The sequence below is a fragment of the Giraffa tippelskirchi genome, chromosome 4 (assembly GCF_054371585.1).
Source record: "Giraffa tippelskirchi isolate mGirTip1 chromosome 4, T2T-mGirTip1v1.2.pri, whole genome shotgun sequence".
Taxonomy (NCBI): domain Eukaryota; kingdom Metazoa; phylum Chordata; class Mammalia; order Artiodactyla; family Giraffidae; genus Giraffa; species Giraffa tippelskirchi.
In genome coordinates, this window is record NC_137278.1 from 79052363 (window position 1) to 79072552 (window position 20190).

General features: G+C 38.8%; 1 long non-coding RNA gene across 1 annotated transcript in view; it reads right to left on the reverse strand.

The window, feature by feature from the left end:
- Positions 1–15337, reverse strand: part of LOC145503537 (uncharacterized) — a 160915-nt gene extending 145578 nt beyond the window's left edge. The window contains exons 1-2 of the long non-coding RNA XR_014051548.1: positions 15008–15337; positions 11275–11387 (exon numbers count right to left, since the gene is read on the reverse strand). This is a non-coding gene — a long non-coding RNA (uncharacterized LOC145503537). The remainder of the gene's footprint in view (positions 1–11274; positions 11388–15007) is intronic.
- Positions 15338–20190: the final 4853 nt, after the last annotated feature.

Genomic DNA, 20190 nt, shown 5'->3' on the forward strand with positions numbered 1-20190 from the left:
AACCCAGAGGTTAAATGACTTGTCCATAGTTATCCATAAAATAGGGTAAACTTGAGATGGAACACATTAGAGTTCTTGAATTTCACAAACTCAGAGGTAGATTATAATATGTGTGGGCCAATAGGTTTAAAAATCACTTAAAATAGAACATTTCACAACATTCAGATAGACAGGTCTATTTTTCTTCAGCCAAGCTAGTTTCTTTGTCCTCAGATTGGCTAAGAGATTTACAGGCATCATCACTGGACTAGTTATTTGTAATGAGAATGAAAGACATAAAGAACAACCCCCAAAATACATTCACTATCAGAATATCAGGTCAGAATATAAACAGGCATATTGGCAGAAAGAAGGTAGAAAATCTACCTTTAAAAAGAGCAGACAAATTTTACAAGATAGCTCTCTGCTTGCCTTGAACTGAAAAATCTAAAATCACCATTTAGAACTTTTATCTTTTCCATTCCACCATGCTATTTTTGGTCTGAATCTATTATTGTGCCTGGATTATTGAATACTTTCCTCACTGAGCTTCCTTTTCTTCCTTTTCTAAAGCAATCTGCAAAACATTGTCAGATTAATATTACAAAAACTACTTTATATAAAGCAGCTGTTTAGCTCAGAAGTCTTTAGAGGCTTAGAACTATATATAGAATAAGGTTCAGAATGAAATTCAAGATCCAACTGCCCTCCTAGTTTCCAAAAACATCCATGGACTCTTTCCAATATTCCACTATACTCCTACCTTCTTCCACATATATATATATATGCACACATATATATATATTACATATATATATATATATATACACACACATACTTACATATTCTGCTCCAAGGGAACTAATGCAAACGGCTCTGTCACCCACATTCTTATCACTCTGCTCTCATTCACACTAATTTCCAGCCTAAAATGTTCTCCATCCTCACAGTCCATCTATACAAAGCTTATCTCTTCTTGCACATGCAATTCAAGTTCCACTGCTTGCCTCACCAAGTCCGATATAACATGGTTCTTGTCTTCTCTGTATCTAAACACTGGGCTGCCTTATTGCTATTATTATTGACATTGTTGTTCAGTTGCTCGGTTGTGTTTGATTCTTTGTGACCCCATGCTTTGCAGCATTCCAGGCTTCTCTGTCCTTCACCGTCTCCCAGAGTCTACATTATATTCCATATTCAATTACTGACATTGCCTATGTTGTATTCTAGATTAATACATTTTCTCTTCTCAAAGAGAATAGCTTCTTCAGACAAAGGCCATACCCTTTATGTATCATATTATACCTAATATAGATCTGGAAGTATAGTCAGAGCTTAGTATACCTGCATTAGATTAACAAAATGCATTATTAATGGGTCATTTCTTAAGTTATCAGTTGTAGAATGTATTCATTCCCTTATCCTTATTTGTCAGAGGGAAGACAGAATGAAAACCACAATCACAGAAAACTAATCAAACTGATCACACAGACCACAATCTTGTCTAGCTCATTGAAACTATGAGCCAGGCTGTGTAGGGCCACCCAAGACAGACAGCTCATGGTAAGAGTTCCGGCAAAACATGGTCCCCCGGAGAAGGGAATGGAAAACTACTTCAGTATTCTCGCCTTGAGAACCCCATGAACAATATGAAAAGGCAAAAAGATATGACACTGAAAAATGAACTCCCCAGGGCAGTAGGCACCCAATAAGCTACTGGAAAAGAGTGGAGAAATAACTCCAGAAAGAATGAAGAGACGGAGACGAAGCAAAAACAACACCCAGTTATGGATGTGACTGGTGATGGATGTAAAGTCCGATGCTATAAAGAACAATATTGCATAGTAACTGGAAGGTTAGGTCCATGAATCAAGGTAAATTGGAAGTGGTCAAACAGGAGATGGCAAGAGTGAACATTGACATTTTAGGAATCAGTGAACTAAAATGGACTGGAATGGGTGAATTTAATTCAGATGACCATTTGATCTACTACTGTGGGCAAGAATCCCTTAGAAGAAATGGTGTAGCCCTCATAGTCAACAAAAGAGTACAAAATGCAGAATTTTGGTGCAATACCAAAAACAACAAAATGATCTTTGTTCATTTCTAAGGTAAACCATTCAATATCACAGTGATCCAAGTCTATGCCCCAACCACTAATGCTGAAGAAGCTGAAGTTGAACGGTTCTCTGAAGACCTACAAGACCTTCTAGAACTAACACCCATAAAAGCTGTCTTTTTCATCATATGAGACTGGAATGAAAAAGTAGGAAGTCAAGAGCTACCTGGAGTAACAGGCAAATTTGGCCATGGAGTACAAAACAAAGCAGGGCAAAGGCTAATAGAATTTTGCCAAGAGAACTCACTGGTCATAGCAAACACCCTCTTCCAACAACACAAGAGAAGACTATACATGGACATCACCAGAGAGTCAACACCAAAATCAGATTGACTATTTTCTTTGCAGCCAAAGATGGAGAAGCCCTATACAATCAGCAAAAAAAAAGACTGGGAGCTAACTGTGGCTCAGATCATGAACTCCTTATTGCCAAATTCAGTCTTAAATTGAAGAAAGTAGGGAAAACCCCTACACCATTCACATGTGACCTAAATCAAATCCCTCATAATTATACAACAGAAGTGAAAAATAGATTCAAGGGATTAGATCTGATAGAGTGTCGAAGAACTGTGGACAGAGGTTCATGACATTGTACAGGAGGCAGGAATCAAGACAATACCCAAGAAAAAGAAATGCAAAAAGGAATAATGGTTGTCTGAGGACGCCCTACAAATAGCTGAGAAAAGAAGAGACACTAAAGGCAAAGGAGAAAAGGAAAGATATACTTATCTGAATGAAATGTTCCAAAGAATAGCAAGGAGAGATAAGAAAGCTTGCCTCAGCGATTAATGTAAAGAAATAGAGGAAAACAATAGAATGGGAAAGACTAGAGATCTCTTTAAGAAAATTAGAGATACCAAGGGAATATTTCATGCAAAGATGGGCACAATAAAGGACAGAAATGGTATGGACCTAACAGAAGCAGAAAATATTAAGAAGAGGTGGCAAGAATACATAGAAGAACTATACAAAAAAGATCTTCATGACCCAGATAACCACAATGGTGTGATCACTCACCTAGAGCCAGACATCCTTGAATGTGAAGTCAAGGGGGCCTTAGGAACAATCACTACGAACTAAGCTAGTGGAGGTGATGGAATTCCAGTTGAGCTATTTCAAATCCTCAAAGATGATCCTGTGAAAATGCTACACTCAATATGTCAGCAAATAGGGAAAACTCAGAAGTGATCACAGGACTGGAAAAGGTCAATTTCATTCCAGTCCCAAAAAAGGCAATGCCAAAGAATGTTCAAACTATCACACAACTGCATTCTTCTCACACACTAGCAAAGTAATGCTCAAAATTCTCCTAGCCAGGCTTCAACAGTACATGAACCAAAAACTTCCAGATGTTCAAGCTGGATTTAGAAAAGGCAGAGGGACCAGAGATCAAATTGCCAACATCCGCTGGATCATCAAAAAAGCAAAAGAGTTCCAGAAAAACATCTACTTCTGCTTTATTGACTATTGACAAAGCCTTTGCCTGTGTGGATCATAACAAAATGTGGATAATTCTGAAAGAGAAGGGACTATCAGACCACCTGACCTGCCTCCTGAGAAATCTGTATGCAGGTCAAGAACCAACAGTTAGAAATGGACATGAAACAATGGACTGGTTCCAAATTGGGAAAGGAGTACATCAAGGCTGTATATTGTCACCCTGCTTATTTAACTTATATGCAGAGTACATAATGCAAAATGCCAGTCTGGATGAAGCACAAGCTGGAATCAAGATTTCCAGGAGAAATATCAATAACCTCATATGCAGATGATACCACCCTTATGGCAGAAAGTGAAGAAGACCTAAAGAGCTTCCTGATGAAAGTTAAAGAGGAGAGTGACAAAACTGGCTTAAAACTCAACATTCAAAACACTAAGATCATGGTATCTGGTCCTATCACTTCATGGCACATAGATGGGGAAACAATGGAGACATTGAGAGACTTTATTTTCTTGGGCTCCAAAATCACTGCAGATGGTAATAACTGCAGCCATGAAATTAAAAGACACTTGCTCCTTGGAAGAAAAGCTATGATCAACCTGGACAGCATATTAAAAAGCAGAGACATTACTTTGCCAACAAATGTCCGTCTAGTCAAAGCTATGTTTTTCCAGTAGTCATGTGTAGATGTGAGAGTTGGACTAGAAAGAAAGCTGAGCGCTGAAGCATTGATGCTTTTGAACTGTGGTGTTGAAGAAGACTCTTGAGAGTCCTTTGCACTGCAAGGAGATCCAACCAGTCCATCCTCAAGGAAATCAGTCCTGAATATTCATTAGAAGGACTGATGCTGAAGCTGAAGCTCCAATACTTTGGCCACTTGATGTGAAGAACTGACTCACTGCAAAAGAACCTGATGCTGGGAAAGATTGAAGGCAGGAGGAGAAGGGGCGACCAAGGATGAGATGGTTGGATGGCATCACCGACTCAATGAACATGAGTTTGAACAAGCTCTGGGAGTTGGTGATTGACAGGGAAGCCTGGCATGCTGCAGTCCACGGATAGCAAAGAGTCGGACAGGACTGAGTGACTGAACTGACTGAGAATGTATTCATATATCGCAAGATTGTGACATTTGGTCTTCACACTAGAGTGAATATCAGCACAGTAACAAATTGAGTGTCCAGCAATAGCATATATATGAGAGATCTTTGTGAAAAATAAAATACCAAACCAGAAAAAAAATAAACTTGAGAAATCAAGCGAGAACTATTTCTGATATTTTTTTTCTGGGGTTTAGTCAATTAACAGTTCAATTCAGTCACTCAGTCGTGTCCGACTCTTTGCGACCCCATGAATTGCAGCATGCCAGGCCTCCCTGTCCATCACCAACTCCCGGAGTTTACCCAAACCCATGGCCCCACACGGCATGGCTATGTTTCATTGAGATAGACAAGGCTGTGGTCCGTGTGATCAGATTAGCTAGTTTTCTGTAATTGTAGTCTATTAACAGGGGTTATTTTTTTTTTAATCAGTTTAATTTACATATTCAAATTTAACACATAAAGTGTTTGAGTTTTTTTTGATGCTACAGATTAGATTAGATAGAAACTTCTCAATACTAAAATGTAGAAGTTAATCAACATTAAATACTACTTCTACCTACCTTGATATTGTTCAAATAAGACATGAGAAACCTGCATAGAACCTTGTTCTATACAGCTGAAGATGTAGAAAAAGCATTCCCAAAGAATCAGCTGCAATGACTCATCTCTTTGTCATTTAGACACTCATTAAGGATGGTGCCACTCAGAAGATACTCTCAGCAATTTATAAAACATTACATAAATGCATTTTGATGTATTCATTTACTTCTGTTCAAAGAATCTAATAGTTGCGGATCCTATGAGAATCTATGGGAGCTTTTAAACATAAAATGAATTAAAAATACTAATGGCATTAATAATGATTATTTTACAAATGAGGATAAAAAAGAAAGATATGTGTCAAGCAGACTATACCAAAAGAAAGTGAACAATTCTTTAAGGAAATCATATTATTTTTTAATAGGTGAAAACAAAATGATGAAGAGGGTTGTGCTTTTAAAAATGTTTAAAATATATAATGTTCTGTATTAGAAAAATTAGGTCAAGTATCATTCATTCAAGATATTATTTTTGAGGCTAAATTTCATTGTTAAAAATTTAAAATATCCCTGAAGGTTATACGTGGAAGTTTCGAATAGTTTCAAGGGAATAGATCTGGTAGACAGAGTGCCTGAAGAACTATGAACAGAGGTTTGTAACACTGCACAGGAGGTGGTGACCAAAACCATCCTCAAGAAAAAGAAATGCAAGAAGGGAAAGTAGTTGTCTGAACAGGCCTTACAAACAGCTGAGAAAAGAAGAGAGACAAAAGGCAAAGGAGAAAAGGAAGGATATACCCATATGAATGCAGAGTTCCAGAGAACAGCAAGGAGAGATAAGAAAGTCTTCTTAAGTGACCAATGCAAAGAGACGGAGGAAAACAATAGAATGGCAAAGACTAGACATCTCATCAAGAAAACTGGAGATACCAAGGGACTATTTCATGCAAAGACAGGCACAATAAAGGACAAAAATAGCAAGAACCTAACAGAAGCAGAAGAGATTAAGAAGAAGTGGCAAGAACACACAAAAGAACTGTACAAAGAAGCTCTTAATGACCCAGATAACCATGATGATGTGGTCACTCATCTACAGCCAAACATCCTAGAGTATGAAGTCAAGCAGGCCTTAGGAAGCATTGCTACAAACAAAGTTAGTGGAGGTGATGGAATTCCAGCTGAGCTATTTCAAATCCTAGAAGATGATGCTGTGAAAGTTCTGCACTCAATATGCCAGCACATTTGGAAAAATCAGCAGAGTCCACAGGACTGAAAAAAGTCAGTTTTTATTCCAATCCTAAAGAAAGGCAATGCGAAAGAATGTTCAAATTACCATACAATTACACTCATTTTACATGCTAGCATGATTATGCTAAAATCCTTCAAACTAGGCTTCAGCAGTTCATGAACTGAGAACTTCCAGATGTACAAGATGAATTTAGAAAAGGCAGAGGAACCAGAGATCAAATTGCCAACATCCACAGGATCACAGAAAAAGCAAGGGGATTCCTTAAAAACATCTACTTCTGCTTCACTGACTATGCTAAAGCCTTTGACTGTGTTGATCACACAAACTGTGGAATATTCTTAAACAGATGGGAATACCAGACCACCTTAAGTGCCTCCTGAGAAACTTGTATGCAGGACATGAAGCAACAGTTAGAACTGAACATGCAACAACAGACTGGTTCAAAATCAGGAAAGGAGTACCTCAGGGCTGTATACTGTCATCCTGCTTATTTAACTTATATGCAGAGTACATCACATGCAATGCTGGGCTAAATGACTCATGAGCTGGAATCAAGACTGCCGGGAGAAATATCAACAATCTCAGATATGCATATGATACCACTTTAATGGCAGAAAGTGAAGAGGAACTAAAGAGTCTCTTGATGAAAGTGAAAGAGGAGAGTGGAAAAGCTGGCTTAAAACTCAACATTCAAAAACCAAGATTATGGTATCTGGTCCCATCATTTCATGGCAAATAGATGGGGGAAAATTAGAAACAGTGTCAGATTTCATTTTCTTGGGCTCCAAAATCACTGTGGACAGTGATTGTGACCATGAAATTAAAAGACACTTGCTCCTTAGAAGAAAAGCTATGACACACCTGGACAGTGTATTGAAAAGCAGAGACATCATTTTGTGCACAAAGTTCAATATAGTCCAAGCTATGATTTTACCACTAGTCATGTATGAATGTGAGAGTTGGACCATAAAAATGGTAGAGTGTCAAAGAACTGATGCTTTTGAACTGTCCTGCTATAGAAGACTCTATAGAAGTCTCTTGGACAGGAAGAACAAACTAGTCAATCTTAAAGGAAATCAACCCTGAATATTCACTGGCAGGACAGATGCTGAGGCTGAAGCTCCAATACTCTGGCCACCTGATGCAAAGAAGTGACTCACTGGAAAAGACCCTAATGCTGGGAAAGAGTGAGGGAAAGAGGAGAATAGGGAAACAGAGGATGAGATGGTTGGATGACATCACTGAATCAATGGACATGAGTTTGAACAAACTCTGGGAGATCATGAAGGACAGGGAAGTCTGGCATGCTGCAGTTCATGGGTCGCAAAGAGTTGAACATGATTTAGCATCTGAAAAACAAAGTCAAAATAGTTTTCTGATTCATTTTATCAAATAATATAAATGAAATGTGAAATAATTTTCAAACATTTATTTCCTAAAAATTAAAGACAGAGCACAGATTAATTGGAGAAAATCAGTTCTTAATATTTTCCAAGTCTTTCTTCTCAATCAGAAGCCAATTCATAATGAACAACCCAATGAAATGAATGGAGTTAAGATAAGGAACAAATTTGAGGTTTTAAAACTAGAAGAAATCACATTAAATTTTGATCCAGAAAGTGATTACTTAGATTACTGCAATGCCAGACAAATTCAGGGAGGACTCCAAAATTCCCTTAACCATGTTTTTGTCCTCTTAGTACTGACTATGTGTGCTAATAAAAGCATAAACAAGATCTTCAGATTATTCTGTAAGATGCTCTATGTATACAACTGGAAGAGCTGAAGAAGCATTAAGTCAGGGTAACTAATTAATGTTGTAATTACTGTGTGCTTATGGATTACTTGTTCTTCTGGAGAATTTAACTATATTTGATCTCAATCTGTCCATATTACTGTACAGGCACATCTTTGAGATATCACAGGTTTGGTTCCAGACCACCACAATAAAGCAAATATTGTAATCAAGCAACTCACACCAGCTTTTTCATTTTTCAGTGTACACAAAATTTATGTTTAGACTATACTATAGTTTATTAACTTTGAGTTTTTTTCAAGTTTATTAAACTTTTTATTTTGTATTGGAGCATAGCTGATTAACAATGTTGTGATAGTTTCAGGTAGACAGCAAAGGGACTCACCCATATATATATACATGTATCCATTCTCACTCAAACTCCCCTCCCATCCAGGCTGCTACATAACATTGAGCCACGTTCCTTGGGCTATACAGTAGGTCTTGTTCGTTATCCATTTTTAAATGTAGCAGTGCACTTTGCATTAGCATTATGTCTATTAAAAAGGGACATGGAAATACCCTAATTAAAAAATACTCTAGTGCTACAAATGCCAACCATCATCTGATCCTTCAGTGAGTAGTAGTATAACAAAGACTAGTGATAATCATAACAAGATATAATGAAAAAGTATGCAATATTGCTAGAATTACCAAAACATAACATGGAGATGAACAAATTCTATTGGGAGAATAGCACCAACAGACTTGCTCATTGCAGGGCTGCCAAAAACACACAAATTGTAAAAAGCAGTATTTATTAAAAAAAAAAAACAGTATAGGTGAAGCATGATAAAATGAGATATGCCTATATTAGATTATTTTTACCATCATGACTGAGTGCAGGTTAATAACTTCTCTTGAGAAAAGAATAATTTATTTTGACATTTGCCTTCTCAATGATACATACTGTTAAAGAATGCATATTAGTGATGAAGACATAATACGGTTCAGAGTGCTTTTAGTGAGATGTGATTTTCTGAACCATAATGAAAGCTTTACAATTTAATTTTAAAAAAGAAGGCAATGAAAGGATTTTATTGTTATATAATGAAGAAAACGGAAGTTTTGAAAAGCAAGGAAGTAAAACCATACAAATTAGCAAAATTAAAATTTCTATATTAGAAAAATGAGGCAAAGATTTTTTTAGTTTTAAGTTGCTTCAAAACTGTATTTCAGAAAATGAGGAAGAAAGTTTCTTTTTTTAATTTGCAAAGGAGATAAAATAGAAAAGTGGCTTAAATACTCTATCTGAATATATATATATATATATACATATATATATATATATATATATATGTGCAAATATATAGACATCAGCAAGATTGGGAGGAAATTTTGGTTAAAGGTATGTCCCTGCACTCTGTAACAACAGAGATGGGTGGGATACAGTAGGAGGTGGGAGGCAGACTCAAGAGGGAGGGAACATATGTATACCTATAGCTGAGTCATGTTGATGTATGGCAGAAACCAACACAGTATTGTAAAGCAATTATCCTTCAACTAAAAACAAATTTAAAAAAAAGAAGAAGATATGTCCCTGTTCTATAAAATATATGGATCCAAGTTCAACTTCCTTTCCCAACATCCTCTTTATGGCCACCTCTACCCACTTTTCTCCTATTAACAACCAAACACAGATTATGTAAATGGAAGGCATCTACTTCAAACTTGTTAGTTTTATATATGAGCTTCTGAGCAATTTCAACAACATATGTGCCACAGCCATATAGACAGGTGAGTATGGCCTCTGAAATTCATGGCTACACATCTGTACACCCAAGTTATCGTCACTTAGGAGTCTTGTATGAGTCTCCCAGGATCTTTCTTCCTATTATTGTCTTCCTGCACCTGTCTTTCCCCAAATGTCTGTACAAGTGGACTTTTCTACTCTCTTAAATGTCCTCCTCTCCCTGTACAAACTCTGTGCTTTCTCTCTGATGCTTTGTTTCTATTTCCTGACATTGACTAGCAAGTGCAATTTCTTCCCATACCTTTTGCCCAATCGTACAGAAAATATTCTCATCAAATGCAAGACTCTCATTTGGGATAAGCCACAGACTTTGGAATCTTGGGGTCTTGATGCTCTCTTACCTCTAGAGTTCCAGAAGAACAACTCATTTAGATCCAAGTTTCAAATGAACTTAATAAACATTTCTTAAGTGATTATTATGTGCCAGGCTCCCTGCTGGTTCTGGGTAAACAGAGATCCCTAAGTCAAACACATTTGCTTCAGTGGCTTACTGGGGAAGATGGGGAACAACACACTGTACAGTAAAGCCTAAGAGGTGCAACAGAAAAACCAGCAGGGCACTCTGGCAACAAAGATTTCTTGCCTTTGTAAGAACCTTGAGTGGATTTTACAGCCCTTTGCAAGACAACATTAAAGACAGCACCTGCCAACCCTTTGATATACACTTGTTAGAAAAAATAAAACCCGTGCCAACTTTTCTGTTCTGTTTCATCCTTCATTGCATCTCCCTTGGAGCACAGACTTTCACTCTGTGATTACATCCTATGTTGGTATCATGTTGTCACATTTGGACATTCTGTCACTGGCCTCCCTTTCTCTCTCTCTCACTCTCTGCCAAGAGGAGCAGCTATGAATTAGACTAGGAGATAAAATCACAGTTTCTCTCCTTTTCTTAAAGCAAAAGGAAGAGAAAAAAAGAAAGCAGATTAGAAATAAAGATAACTATTTCATTTCCAATTAAAATATGAATCCAAGAAAATTTATTTTAGACTCAGAATTACAGCCATTTGTCCATCTACACACACTCAAGGTCACATGCTGCCATTACCAACAAAGGAAAATAGAGTCTCTTCAGAATTTTCCCTCTCTCCTGGCTATAATTAATCTGGTAACAATAAGATGTTGAAGAAAAGAATGCTCTGCACCTCCATTATTAGATCATCCTGACTCTCATTTACAATGCTGCACAAACCTTGATTTTTGTCCTTTACATTCAAGACCAATATTCTCCTGTTAAGACACTGATGCTTTCTACTAAGAACCCATCTATTTAGCAAAGATGTCCCACAAACTCACCTAAAAGTGAATTTTAAATAGATGCCACTTGTTCCCTGGGGAGAAGTCCAGTATCACTTGTTCAGGACAGCAGTGATAACGACCAGCTTCAGTGAACTTCACAGATGTGTTACCTGAAAAAAGAAGTAAGAACTAAGATGATACATAAGGAGATGTGTTCAAAACTGATTTTCCTGGGCAGGATTTATGCAATTGGCAGGCATTGTGTTAAATCTGTCATATGGATTAAAACATCAACTGGAAAAAAATACTGCAGATGTTGTTAATATCTGAAAAAAAAATGATAGGTAAAAAAGACATAAGAAAAATCCTTCCATAAGCAAATATCTGTCATCCTAAAAAGAGAAGTTAAAAGTCTTTATAGGATTCTCCCCACAGCCATTTATAAAGGATTTGCATACATACCCCACCCCCACCTAGTACCTTCTTTGTGGTTGGACTTTATTTCCACTGTGATGGGTGCAGTGACTGTTAATGTCAGGCACAAGAATACACTTAAATGCCACACCAGCTTCAATAAAAATCAGTTCAGTTCAGTCGCTCAGCGGTGTCCGACTCTTTGCGACTCCATGGACTGCAGCATGTCAGGCCTCACTGTCTATCACCAACTCCCGAGTCCACTCAAACTCATGTCCATTGAGTCGGTGATGCTATCCAACCATTTCATCCTCTGTCGTCCCCTTCTCCTAATGCCTTCAATCTTTCCCAGCACCAGGATCTTTTCAAATGAGTCAGCTCTTCACATCAGGTAGCCAAAGTATTGGAGTTTCAGCTTCAACATCAGTCATTCCAATGAATATTCAGGACTGATTTCCTTGAGGATGGACTGGTTGGATCTCCTTGCAGTCCAAGGGACTCTCAAGAGTCTTCTCCAACACCACAGTTCAAAAGCATCAATTCTTCAGCGCTCAGCTTTCTTTAGAGTCCAACTCTCACATCCACACATGACTACTGGAAAAATCATAGCCTTGACTAGACGGACTTTGGTGGCAAAGTAATGTCTCTGATTTTTAATATGCTGTCTAGGTTTGTCATAACTTTTCCCCCAGGGAGTAATCATCTTTGAATTTCATGGCTGCAGTCACCATCTGCAGTGATTTTGGAGCCCCAAAAAATAGTCTGCCACTGTTTCCACTATTTCTCCATCTATTTTCCATGAAGTGATGGGACTGGATGCCATGATCTTTGTTTTCTGAATGTTGAGCTTTAAGTCAACTTTTTCACTCTCCTCTTTCACTTTCATCAAGAGGCTCTTTAGTTCTTCACTTTCTGCCATAAGCGTGGTGTCATATGCTTATCTGAGGTTATTAATATTTCTCCCAGCAAACTTGATTCCAGCTTGTGCTTCATCCAGCCTAGCGCTTCTCATGATGTACTCTGCACATAAGTTAAATAAGTAGGGTGACAATATACAGCCTTGATGTACTCCTTTCCCTATTTGGAACCAGTCTGTTGTTCCATGTCCAGTTCTAACTGTTGCTTCCTGACCTGTATACAGATTTCTCAAGAGGCAGGTCAGGTGGTCTGGTATTCCCATCTCTTTAAGGATTTTCCACAGTTTGTTGTGATCCACACAGTCAAAGACTTTGGCATAGTCAATAAAGCAGATGTTTTTCTGGAACTCTCTTGCTTTTTTTGGTGATCCAACAGATGTTGGCAATTTGATCTCTGGTTCTTCTGCCTTTTCTACATCCAGCTTGAACATAGGAAGTTCACAGTTCACGTACTGTTGAAACCTGGCTTGGAGAATTTTGAGCATTACATTGCTAGCGTGTGAGATGAGTGCAATTGTGCAGTAGTCTGAGCATTCTTTGGCATTGCCTTTCTTTGGAATTGGAATGAAAACTGACCTCTTCCAGTCCTATGGCCACGGCTACGTTTTCCAATTGTGCTGGCATGTTGAGTGCAGCACTTTCACAGCATCATTTTTGAGGATTTGAAATAGCTCAACTGGAATTCCATCACCTCCGCTAGCTTTGATGTAGTGATGCTTTCTAAGGCTCACTTGACTTCACATTCCAGGATGTCTGGCTCTAGGCTGGTGATCACACCATCGTGATTATCTGGGTCGTGAAGATCTTCTTTGTATAGTTCTTCTGTGTATTCTTGCCACCTCTTCTTAGTATCTTCTGCTTCTATTAGGTCCATACCATTTCTGTCCTTCATTGAGCCCATCTTTGCATGAAATGTTTCCTTGGTATCTCTAATTTTCTTGAAGAGATCTCTAGTCTTTCCCTTTCTATTGTTTTCCTCTATTTCTTTGCATTGATCACTAAGGAAGGCTTTCTTATCTCTCCTTGCTATTCTTTGGAACTCTGCATTCTAATGGGTATATCTTTCCTTATCTCCTTTTCCTTTGGCTTCTCTTCTATTCAAAGCCATTTGTAAGGCCTCCTCAGATAACCATTTTGCCTTTTTGCTTTTCTTTTTCTTGGGGATGGTTTTGATCCCTGCCTCCTGTACCATGTCACAAACCTCCATCCATAGTTCTTCAGGCACTCTGTCTATCAGATCTAATCTCTTGAACCTATTTGTTACTTCCACTGTATAATAGTAAGGGATTTGATTTAGGTCATACCTGAATGGTCTAGTGGTTTTCCCTACTTTCTTCATTTAAGTCTGAATTTTGCAATAAAGATAGACTCCTCAATATCACTGCTAAGGACTAGTATGCTATAAGGATTGCTAAGTAAGTAAGTAAGTGAAGTCGCTCAGTCGTGTCCGACTCTTTGCGACACCATGGACGGTAGCCCACCAGGCTTCTCTGTCCATGGGATTCTCCAGGCAAGAATACTGGAGTGGGTTGCCATTTCCTTCTCCAGGGGATCTTCCCGACCCAGGGATTGAACCCGGGTTTCCCGCATTGCGGGCAGACACTTCAACCTCTGAGCCACCAGGGAAGCCCTAAGGATTGCTACTTGGCCTCAAATTTCACTTAAGTTTATAATGAGCTGAGTTGAGAAGGAATCTATTATATACTAGAGCTCAAAGCTGAAAATGACTTTGATTTCTTGGGTATTTTTTAAATGAGAGCATATGCATGTGTGTGTGTGCAGGTGTGTGTGTGTGTGGGTGTGTAGCAGTAAACACTAATAGGTGCACAAAAGTGATTCTGTTTATGGCACTTCTTTTCTTGAGTTCATTCGTATATGTGGCAAATTATGTGACCTCCAAAGAAATTATTTACAATGGATTGAAAACACCCAAGGGCAAGAAAGTGGAAAAAGATGCTGTTTAAGTGTAGCACTGCTTATTGTCTCCTAGTTCTCTGACCTTTTCTTCATTTAGTGATGCCAACACCTGGGGCAAGGCAATCAGCAGCATGAGAAATATTCTCTCTTCTCACTCAGTGGAAATATACCTGAAAAAATTATACTAATTCACTTCCTATTTCTAACAGTGATGGAGAAAACTAGAGGGTATAATACTATTATTTAGATTTACCTATAAGCTTTTATTCAAAGTTCCCATTTATATTTTGTTTATTCGTCTCTTTGCTCCATTGCATATGTAATGACATTTAATGATATTTTACAAAAGAAGGGATTCAAATACTTCAACTTTGCCCCAGTACTTCCTTGCTACTGTTGTGGTACAGGAGTAAAAGTGCTCACGGTTGGGAAGACACAAACATCACAATTTCTCGAGACCAAAGGCTTAGTTCCTGTAGATACTGTATTATTTTGTGTCTTCCGTCTATAAACCAATGATAACTGATTAAAGACTTGCTCACCAATTGGATAAAACTAGGAAGTGTCGTTCCTAAACTCCAGTGGCTTAAGTTCATCATCATCCGAAAGAGCTGCCATCACTGTGGTGTTCCGCCCATAATGACGCCGCCAGCGCCCAAATTTAGTCATCAAACGGGACTTCAGGTGATTGAGTCACCTCTATTTCAGTAACAAAATCTCATTCCATCCAGGCGAATGAGCTCTGTGAAGACCAGAGGAAATGTATTCCCTGACAGAAAGTGAAAAGGGCACCAAGAGCAAGGACCTGGAGCGCAGCAGCAGTGGCTCTTACGCTTTGGTTCTCCGACGATATTCTGGGACTCCCTGAGCAGAGGATCATGGGAGTTTGTGGATTACATCCGGGGCAGAGCAAACGCCAGACTGTTCTTACAGCTCCACCCAGGGCTTGACGGTCCCCACCTGCTCGCTAATCTCACAGAGCACCTCACCAAAACTGTTACAGCAGGCAGGTAGCTAGGTGTGAGCAGAGAAATGGGGGCAGGGGCCAGGTGACAGGAAATCCCGCCTCTCCTAAACGGTGCGGTCCGTAGACAGACAAAGGAAAGCGGGCACCTTCAGACTGTCAGGAAACCACACATTTTGGATGATAAGGGTCCCAGTAGCAGACAAAGAAAGGTGCAAAGGTGGGAATCTCCTGGGTCCTAAAGTAACCTTTTGCTCCTTGTGCTCTCATTACAATAAAATTAGCCTTACAGATAAGAAGTACTCATCATGTGGTGTTGCCTTGACACTAAGGACAAAAATCCCTCCTTTCCTGGAGAAAATGGAGCTGGGACGAAAATCTGAGATGACCCCCAAAGTCCTCCTTCAGTGAATATTCTGCCCCTTCATTTGTAGGCTCCTCATAACTGTCTTGCCAAAGAAACCCAGGGCGGTAGCTCACCTGTCTGCCAGCTCTCCCTGAGAATGTTGTTGTTGTTCAGTTGCTAAGTCAGACTCTGAGGGCGTATCCTTGCTTAAATAAACTCTCACTTTACTTTCCTAAGCTGTTTCATCTCCTAGATCTTTTGAGATGAAGAAAGAACCTTAAATTCACTGGCAACACAACCACCGGCAAAGGCAGTGTGTGCGGTGCCACCGTCCTGTGGCATTGACAGGTCACCATCCTCTGTCTCACTGGTTCATTTGGCCCTTCTATCTAAAGAGCATAGCAAATGCCACACACAACAGTTGTTTCAAGTAGTCACTTCTCTACCACCAGAAATTTAAAGGATTGAGTAAGAATCTGACTGGACTTTGCTTTGGGTAAAATCTCATTACAAAGATATGGGTTCTCAGGGCCTCAGTTCTTTGGTAGTCTTTTTGTTATACATTCTTCTAGGGTTTATCTTTCATTTCCTACTGTTTCCACCTACTCATCAGCTTAATGTTAGGTTTATCTGAAAGGGATTTTGGCTTATGCATCTATAATTATACCTGTGCCATTTCTTTGTAAGGATAGGAACAGTGTGTTAGCCCTATCAGTGAAAACTCGGTCCTCTTTACCGTCAGATTTTCAGCTTCCATTAGGATCATAAGTAAGCAAAGGAAGAAAAAAAAATAAACTCTCTTTCTAAAGGTCAGCCTCCTTAATTAAATGAAAACAGGCAGCAGCATTAGAAAATGAAATGACTGTAGCCTGTGCTCTTTCTGAGGAGACCCTCCAGAGTATCCAGCTGATCCTTCCATAAGCTGGGCAAGTTGAATTATTCCCAGATGATTAAGAGGCTGCAACATTTCAATGGTGGTTCCTTTTCTGCAAACAAATGGAACTGATGGTGTGAGACCGTGGCTATAATGGAGCTTTCGAGAACTGTAACGGTGCTCCCTGTCTGGCCTACCTCATATTCACCTCTTTGAAGTACCACCACCACGGCTGCCTTCTCTTGCACTTTCTGCTTTGGCTACCATTGTGCTTCACCTGAGGCCAATGTGGTGGAGAAATCAATAAAAGAGGCTCTGAGCTGGGTACTTTTCACATTCAGGTGTTCACATAAAACCTGGGAGGAAAGTATCACCACCTCCTTTTATAGACGAGCAAATTGCAATTCAGAAAGATTAATTATTTTTCCCAAGGTCACACAGCTAATGAAGTAATCAGGCTAGATTGGACTGTCTGTCTTGAGCGCCCATTCTCTTTCCATAAAAGCTGACATTTGTGTCGCTCTGGTTCTGTTCTGACTGTCTCCATTCAGGAATGTCCAGGATGCCATCTGAAGATGACAGCACATGTTCCTGACATTACAGCAGGATTATTCTGTCTAGACTTTCGACCTACCTCTATCCTAACCCTCCCTTGATTTTGTCATGTTGTTTTCCAGCAGATCCCTAGACTAATTCTAGCAGGTCAGGAGGTTTGTGATGTCCTCCCAGGAGTAAATGAAGCTAAAGGTTTTCAAAAGGAGTAAGAAACTGTAAGAACTGAGGATGATAGTTTGTTCTAACTCCCCTCCTTCAAAGGCTACATCATTCCTACCTTCCCCCAACAACTGAATCCTGCATAGTAACACCATGGCATTGCTCTCCATTTCAAAAATTGAAGAATTCTGCCTATTTCTGGATCTGTGACTCTACTGATCGATTATACTTATAATCAATCAAATAAATATATTGATGGTAGTACTTTCTTTTTGATTGTAGTAATTCTTGATATGTATATAGGATCTCTTAAGTTCTTAAAAACTATCATACAGTCATAAAGGAGGTAGAAAAACTTTTCCAACTCTGAAAGTCTTTAAGTAAAAGTAGTTCCAGTTAGTTATTCTTATTGAAACTCATGGATTTGAAGGATTTTTGGAGGGTGGATGTGTGCTGAAGCACAGCTCCACAGGGCACTAAGTAGGTTGAACTCCAGGGGGAGCCATTCAGATACTAGTGCAATGTGGTACTACCTTCCAAAAAGGAGGCAATGAAGTGACAAGGTTTAAAGCACTGGTGTGTATCTCTGGCTGCAATTAGAATTGCCAAGGGAGCTTTTAGGATCAATGCCTGAGCCTCATTTGAGGCAATTAAGTAAAAATCTCTGGAATTGGATCTAGGCATCAGTAATACTTTAAAACCACTGGTTTAGAGCATGGGATCTAGAGCTTTGGAACCTGAGTTTGAATCCCAGTTATTAAACTCTCCAAGCTTCATGTACTTCACCTGTAATGTGAGATTATGAATTATTTTTACTTTATAGGACTGTGAATATAATCTCTACCATTGTACCTCTCTTCTAGTGAAGAAGTTTTACTAATTAAGCAAGTTTTATCATTAATAAGAAATATTGTTGCTGTGCTAATTCATTAATCTTTTTTAAAATAAAAGAGTATAATATACAAATATATACTCTCAATTTGAGTTCTTCTTTTCTCAGAAAGTCAAAAGGGATATAAAATAGGATCAATATAGGATGAGTCAGAAGATAATTCATTCAGTCACATCTGCAGAAATCCTACTAAACTCTGAACAAGGAAAGTCTACTAAAGATAACACCTAGCTAATGTCTGGAATGGAAACCTGCCATTAGAGGTTTGCCCTTGGCTAACTTAACTTTCCATTTGAATTTTCTGCTTTAGCCCATACATCCACATTATTTCAAATCTCTCTCTCATACCATGCCTGAATGTATAGTGACCAGTTAGTTACCTCTAGTGACCTCACACACTTCAAAGTTAACTTTCTCCTAAGCAAACCCATTCAAAATTTAAAGCAAACCAATGGCAAATTCGGTCAATTATATTCCATGAAAGTCTCTCAAATATTAATCCTCTTCTCTACCTTCTTTCCAAGGCTGAGGACATTTCTTTTTTTGGGTCTGCTACTAGGTACTAATTAATCCTCTGTGTACTATTAAAAATTCAGTTCAGTTCAGTCACTCAGTCATATCCAGCTCTTTGTGACCCCATGGACTGCAGCACGCCAGGCCTCCCTGTCCATCACTAACTCCCGCAGTTTACTCAAACTCATGTCCATTGAGTAGGTGATGCCATCCAACCATCTCATCCTCTGTCGTCCCCTTCTTCCGCCTTCATATCTATCCCAGCATCAGGGTCTTTTCAAATGAGTCAGTTCTACTTCTTGACAAACAAATATTCACAAATCACTCTCCGATTTTAAAATTCCCTTTACTGCTCTATTGCCTACAGAATTGAGTCCAGTGTCTTTGGTTCAGAATATAAAACCCTTCAAAATCTGGCTTTCAGTAAATTTTTCAAAATCTCCCCTCATCCTTTTTCTCTTTTAAAAACCCTGATTTTGCCATTTGAATTTCACATCTTTGAACATGCCAATAGGTCATTGCATATGCTGTTCACTTATTTTACTGTCCCCATCTACTTTGCCTAGTAAACTCCTAATTATCAAGGCTGAGATTGGGTGTCATCTCTGTAATATCCTTTCATGACTCCTCCAAGCAGTATTTGTTATCCACCCCTTCTGTACTTTCTACTACTGCATTTACTATGCTTAAATATAATTGATTATGTATGTCTTTTCCCTCTGATCCAATATCTTTCACCCAATAATCTGAAGGCTTCCTAAGAAAAAAATCTATGACCAATTTACTGTTGTAGTCCCAGAAGCTAACATGTTAACTTTTACCTAACCAGTTAATTGATTACAGTTTTATCTCAGAAATCAGAATCACTAGACTGTGCTGAAAACTTAAAAAGTTCTAATGGTAAAAAGAACTCAGACTATATATGAATAAATGAACTATTAAGTGCATACATGTTTCATTCAATGCGGATTGAAAATTGGAGTTGTATACTTAGTAAAAATCTCTGTTTAAGTAAACAATACATGTTTCATGTACAGCCCCAACATGAGCTGGAAGAGTCAAGAGGTGTCTGGAATTGATATTGAGTTTCATTGTTGAGGTTAAAGAGAAGAAAAACTGTATCGCTTAGACACTGATATTGACATAAACATAAACATTAAAGGAAGTAAATGTGATTTAAAGCTATTTGTGACCAAGTATAGTGCATAATGCTTGCATGCTGCTGCTGCTCCTGCTAAGTTGCTTTAGTCGTGGCCGACTCTGTGCGATCCCATAGACGGCAGCCCATCAGGCTCCCTCGTCCCTGGGATTCTCCAGGCAAGAACACTGGAGTGGGTTGCCATTTCCTTCTCCAATGCATGAAAGTGAAAAGTGAAAGTGAAGTCACTCAGTTGTGTCCGACTCTTAGCGACCCCACGGACT